The following is a 6,987-nucleotide window of genomic DNA, read 5'->3' as shown; positions in this document are numbered from 1 at the left end:
TGGTGTTTGAAGACCCTGCACTCTGATGGACCAGTTGGGTCCACCCAGGTTGGTAAACTGGCTCATCTGGTCTTATAGCTCCCATCCAAGAACTGACTCATTGCAGAAAGATAGCTTCCACTCTCTATGATTTTTATCTCTTACCTAATCAGCTTTCCTCATTCTCTAACCCCTTGCCTACCAAACTGTCCTTAAAAAAATTTGGTGGGAGTGTAAATTAGTTCAACCATTGTGGAAGACAGTGTGGTGATTCCTCAAGGCCTTAGAAATAGAAATTCCATTTGACCCAGCAATCCCATTACTGGGTGTATATCCAAAAGACTATAAATCGTTCTACTATAAGGACACTTGTACATGAATGTTCATTGCAGCACTGTTTACAATAGCAAAGACCTGGAATCAACCAAAATGCCCATTGATAATAGACTGGATTGGAAAAATGTGGCACATATACACCATGGAATATTATGCAGCAATCAGAAATGATGAGTTTGTGTCGTTTGTAGGGACATGGATGAATCTGGAGAATGTCATCCTCAGCAAACTGACACAAAAACAGAAAATGAAATACCGCATATTCTCACTCATTGGCGGGTGATGAGAACACATGGACACAGAAAGGGGAGTACTAAACACTGGGGTCTATTGCGGGGGAAAGGGGAGGGCCAGTGGGAGGGGGAGGTGGGGAGGGATAGCCTGGGGAGAAATGCCAAATGTGTGTGAAGGGGAGAAGGAAAGAAAAGCACACTGCCATGTGTGTTCCTACGCAACTGTCTTGCATGCTCTGCTCATGTACCCCAAAACCTAAAATCCAATAAAAAATTAAAAAAAAAAAAAAAAAAAAACTCTAGCCTTACAGGGCATGGTGGCTCACATCTGTAATCTCAGCAATTTGGAAGGCATAGGTGGGTTGTTCCCTTTACATCAGGAGTTTGAGACCATCCTGGAAACTGTGGTGAAACCCTGTCTCTACTAAAATTACAAAAATTAGCTGGGCATGTTGGTGGCCACCTGTAATTCCAGCTAATTGAGAGGCTGAGGCAAGAAAATCACTTGAACCTGGGAGGGGGAGGTTGCAGTAAGACAAGATCACGCCACTGCACTTCAGTCAGGGTGAGAGAGAGACTCCATCTCATCGCTTCTCTGCCTTTTGGATAAGAGTAAATGTAATATCTGTTCTTGTCAGTTTAATATGTGATACGTCTTCTTCCGAGGACAATATATTAATTGTATTTTTGGATCAGGGAGAAACAAAAAAAAAAGAGAGACTCCATCTCAAAATAAATACATATATACATACATACATACATAACCTCTAGTCTCCAAATTTTCAGGGATGCTGATTTGAGTAATAATGAATCTCTGATCTCCTGTTTAACTGGCATTGCATTAATTAAACTGTGTCTCTATTACAATAAGGCTGTCTCAGAACTTTGGCTTTTGGGGGCAGCAGGCAAGATAAACCCATTGGATAATTACATTATTGGGCAGAAGCTAAAGAATAAATGTCAAAATAGAATTATTTCAGAAAGAAGTAAACTTAAGACATAGGTAACTGGATCTCCCCAGAAACTCTGTTCCCAGAAAATTGTTACTATTTGACCTGTCTGCCCAGAAAAGCCCTAATTGCTCATTTCTGCTTGATTGTGAGTCTCTGTGCAAGCAGAAAGTGATGGCTAAGATGGAGTTGTAAGCTGCTGGGACAATGAAGGTATATCCAAACAAACACATACAATGTCTATTAGCAGAGGCTGAGGAATGTTTTGGTTCAAGAATAAGTGCCACAATATATAAAGAGATTTTTACACTACAATCAAGTTGATTTATCTCAATAATGCAAGCTTGATTTGACATCTGAGTATTAACTAGTGTAATATATTATAATAGAATAAAAACAGAAACAACATGATTGTGTCAATAGATAAAAAAGTTTTGGCAAAATTAACGTAATTTTTAAAAATAAAAATCAACAACCTAGAGGGAAAAAGAAATTTCTTTAGCCCAATAAAGGCCATTGATTAAAAAAAAAAATCTGGTATGAGACAAAATGCTCTCCTTTTAAGGTTAAGAACAAGACAAAAAGTGTTTGTTTTCACCATTCTCGCTCATTATTGGGCTGGGAGTTCTAACAAGAACTGTTAGACAAGAAAAACATAAATACAAGGCACTCAGATTAGAAAGAAAAAGTAAAGCTATCTTTATTCAGAGATAATATGATTTTTAAAAAGTATTTTAATCAACATTTCTATAGAAAAGCTGAAATAAATTTCAAATAATTGATATCACTGAGAGTACATATGTTTCTTATTCAAATAGATTTAACTAGAATTTAATAACTCAAACAACACTGGAAAAATCTGTAATTGTCTGAAATTAAAATAAAAGACAGGTCAGTAAAAGATAAAATTAAAATAGAAAGTAATTTGAACTAAAAAATGAAGCTATATATGGCACACCAAAACTTGTAAGATAAAGAAAACACTGTGTGTAGAGAGAAATATGTAGCGTTAAATTAATATGTTAGGCAATGAAAAAGGCCAAAAAATAGATCAGTGCTTTAAGCTTCCATGAAAAGAAAAAAAGAATTAAAACCAATAAAACTTAAAGAAAGTAAAAAGATGGATATAAAAAACATAATGCAGAAATCAATGGAATTATAAGTAAACATATAAAAGCTAAATGTAATTTATTTGAAAATATATATTTTTTAATTTATAAAGTTCTAACAGGATTGATAAGAAAAAAGAATAGGCAGGGCGTGTTGGCTCACGCCTGTTATTCTAGCACTTTGGGAGGCTGAGGTGGGTGGATCATGAGGTCAGGAGATTAAGACCATCCTGGCCAACACGGTGAAACCTTATCTCTACTAAAATTACAAAAAATTAGTTGGATGTGGTGACGCACACCTGTAATCCAAGCTACTCTGAAGGCTGAGGAAAGAGAATTGCTTGAACCCTGAAGTCAAATGTTGCAGTGAGCTGAGATCAGGCCACTGCACTCCAGCCTGGAGATAGAGAAATACTCTGTCTCAAAAAAAAGGAAATATAAACAAATAGCATCAATACCAAAAATGCCAAAGGAGATATCCCTGCAGGTTTCACAAATATTAAACTTATAACAATAAAATATTATAAACAACTTTGCACAAAATGATAATTTGAATTTGAAGAAAAAAATTAATAAAATACAGCCTTCAGATGTGAATAGAAGCAAAAATAGAAAATATGGACAGTCTGGTACCTATTAAAAATACAAAAATGTTTTTACACATACACACACTAGAGACCCATATGTTTCATCAGTAATATCTTTCAAACATTCAAGGAAGACATAAGATGCAGAAATAATGTATCTGATAAAATTTTGTGCCAAGTAAAGTTTTATAATTATATTTTGTTAAATTTAACTATGTGCATGGATGCAATTCCAACTCTCTGAGATGTGTTTTTCTGTCAGCAAAATGCAGTAACACAAAAGGGAAATCACAATTGTGCAAACACATTTCAAGTCTCTAGTTGTGCCATAGCTATTGGCAATTTACTGATCAAATTTTCTCCAGTATCTTGCCTAGAAAATGTTTTTCTGTTCTTGTGTAACATATAGGTACTCTTCTGCATAGCTTCTGAACTGACAGGAACAAAAGAGGGAAAAAGCAATTAGCAGGTCTCCTGGTGTATATCTGTCTGTTCTCACTGCCACAAAAGAATACCCAAGACCCAGTAATTTATAAAGGAAAAAGTTTTAATTGATTCACAATTTTGCTTGACTGGTGAGGCCTTGGGAAACTTACAATCATGGCAGAAGGGAAAGCAGGCCCATCTTACATGGTGGCAGGAGAGAGGGAGGAAGTTAAGAGGGAAGAGTTCCTTATGAAATCATCAGATCCCTTGAGAACTCACTCACTATCATGAGAGCAGCATGGGAAAATCTGCCCCCATGATCCAATCACCTCTGACCAGGTCTCTCACTCAGCACCTGAGGATTACTATTCGAGATGAGATTTAGGTAGGGATACAAAGCCAAACCATATCACCTGGTTCACCATTCCTACCTTTATTTTTACATATTGAACTTTGACCTTAGGTCTATTTAAAGAATAGCCTCAAAAGCTAAAACTACTTTGAAAAATGTTGAAATTCTATTCTAGCATTACCTATGGAATATTTTTTCCTTTTTCCATTATCTTAGTTTATGTTAGCTGCTGTAACAAAATATTGTAAACTGTGTCACTTATAAACAACAGGTATTCAGTTTTCACAGTTATAGAGGCTGTGAAGTCCAAGATCCAGGTGCCAGCAGAGGTGATGTCTAGCGAATGCTCACTTGCTGGTTTGCATGCAGTGCCCCATCACTGTGGCCTCAAATGGTGGAAGAGGAGAGAGGTCTTTTGGAGATCCCTTTTATAAGAGCACTAATCCTATTCTTGAGAACTCCACCCTCATGATGTGACTACCACCTAAAGGCACCACCTCCTAGTACCACCAAATTGAGGGGTGGGATTTCTACATATGAATCATTGGGGTACATAAACTTTCAGATTATAGGGGCCACTGAGAATTAATATCATCTTTACCTAAAATATATTGTGTATACTCTGATGTAAATTTAGGAATGTTTCTAGGTATTTTGGCACAAATATGACATTATTGAAATGTTATAGTTTGTACTATTGTTCAATATGTGACAGGATAATTATTTCTTTTAATTTTTTTCAAAGATTCTTGGCTATTTTTCTGAGAAAATTCAGAAACCTCTAATAGTTTTTAACTAATTTTGAAATTAAGAAAATATATAAATGACCCAAAAATAATTTAAATCTTTGTAATATTTAGCACCCTATCTAAGAGCAAGATGTGAATATCTTCTTATTTAATTTATATTTTGTATTTTTCAGGGGTATTGATATTATTCACTAAGATATCATAAAGTTATTCCTAGACACTTTTATATTTTGTTGCTAATATTTTAATAGAATTTAAAAATATTCACTTATTGATGGTATATTGTAAATATGTTTACTTCATATATTTAATTTATACAGGGTAACTTAGGTAGTCCTCTCATCGATTCTAATATTTTTATGTTTGTTTATAAGTTTAGACTTTCAATTGCTCTCAGACAATAACCCACAAATAATTTTTTAAAAATCTCTTATCTGTTTTTATATTTTAATTAATCAGAAGGTCCAGAACAAACCAAAATAAATATTTCATTTTTAGTTTTGTAAAAAACTGAAAAAAATTATATTTTTCCCTTCAGAGATAATAGAAATGCCAGTGGATATGTTTTAATATTCATTTGTATTTGATCTAGAATTGTTTAGATTTGGGAATCTCTGATATCTGTCATTATATTCTTTAATTTCATGAGATCAACTATTTTAGCTTCCACATCTGAGTGAGAGCATGCAATACCTGTTTTTCTGTGCCTGGCATATTTAACTTAACATAATGACATCCATTCCCATCCATGTTGCCACAAATGGCATGATTTCATTCTTTCTTTTGACTGAATAGTATTCCATTGTGTATATACATTATCTTCTCCTTATTTATTAGTTCTTTAGTAGGTTCTATATATTTGCTTTTATGAGTAGTGCTACAATAAATACAGAAGTACAATACAGAAATTAGCTGGGTGTGGCACATGCCTATTGTCCCAGCTTCTCAGGAAGCTGAGGCAGGAGAATCGCTTGAACCTGGGAGGCAGAGGTTGTGGTGAGCTGAGATGGTGCCATTGCACTCCAGCCTGGGCAACAGAGTGAGACTGTCTCAAAAAACAAACAAACAAACAAACAGGAATGCAGCTATTCCTCTGACATACTTACTTCTTTTCCTTTGAACGAATACTCGGTAGCTCAGTAGTGGGATTGCTGGATCATATGGTACTTCTATTTTTAGTTTTTGAGACTTCTCCATAATGATTTTTTATAGTGGCTATACTAATTTACATTTTAACCAAGAGTAGATTAAGAGTTTGATTTATGGGCCGGAGGCAGTGGCTCACTCCTGTAATCCCAGCACTTTGGGAGGCTGAGGCGGGTGGATCACGAGGTCAAGAGATCGACACCATCCTGGTCAACATGGTGAAACCCCGTCTCTACTAAAAATACACAATATTAAAAAATTAGATGGACATGGTGGCACGTGCCTGTATTCCCAGCTACTCAGGAGGCTGAGGAAGGATAATTGCCTAAACAGGAGTTGGAGGTTGCGGTGAGCCGAATAGCACTATTGCACTCCAGCCTGGGTAACAAGAGCGAAACTATGTCTAAAAAAAAAAAGAGTTTGATTTTTGCCAGAATCTGGTTTTTTTTTTTTTGGTCTTTTTAATAATAGATATTCTAAAGCAAGACTATATATGTTTCTGTCATTTCAATTTGTATTTAATGAGTAATGACATTACATATTTTTTCATATGTCTATTGGCTGTTTGAATGCTTTCTTTTAAGAAATGTTCGCAATTGCTACAAAAAGAATAAAATACCTTGGAATACAACTCACAAGGAACGTAAGGGACCTCTTCAAGGAGAACTACAAACCACTGCTCAACGAAATCAGAGAGGACACAAACAGATGGAGAAACATTCCATGTTCATGGTTAGGAAGAATTAATATCGTGAAAATGGCTATACTGCCCAAAGTAATTTACAGAATCAACGCTATCCCCATCAAGCTACCATTGACTTTCTTCACAGAACTGGAAAAAACCACCATGAAATTCATATGGAACCAAAAGAGAGCCCGCATAGCCAAGTCAATTCTAAGCAAAAAGAACACAGCGGGGGGCATCACACTACCGGATTTCAAACTATACTACAAGGCTACAGTAATCAAAACAGCATGGTACTGGTACCAAAACAGAGATATAGACCAATGGAACAAAACAGAGGCACCGGAGGCAACACAACATACATACAACTATACAATCTTTGATAAACCTGACAAAAACAAGCAATGGTGCAAGGATTCCATGTTTAACAAATGG

General features: G+C 35.6%; 1 pseudogene; it reads left to right on the top strand.

Annotated features, from left to right (window-relative positions):
- Positions 1-1,134: 1,134 nt before the first annotated feature.
- LOC118144041 (U2 spliceosomal RNA) lies at positions 1,135-1,274 on the top strand (annotated as a pseudogene).
- Positions 1,275-6,987: the final 5,713 nt, after the last annotated feature.

Source organism: Callithrix jacchus, chromosome 11 (assembly GCF_049354715.1).
Source record: "Callithrix jacchus isolate 240 chromosome 11, calJac240_pri, whole genome shotgun sequence".
NCBI classification, from domain to species: Eukaryota; Metazoa; Chordata; class Mammalia; order Primates; family Cebidae; genus Callithrix; species Callithrix jacchus.
This window is presented reverse-complemented; position numbering and strand designations above follow the sequence as displayed.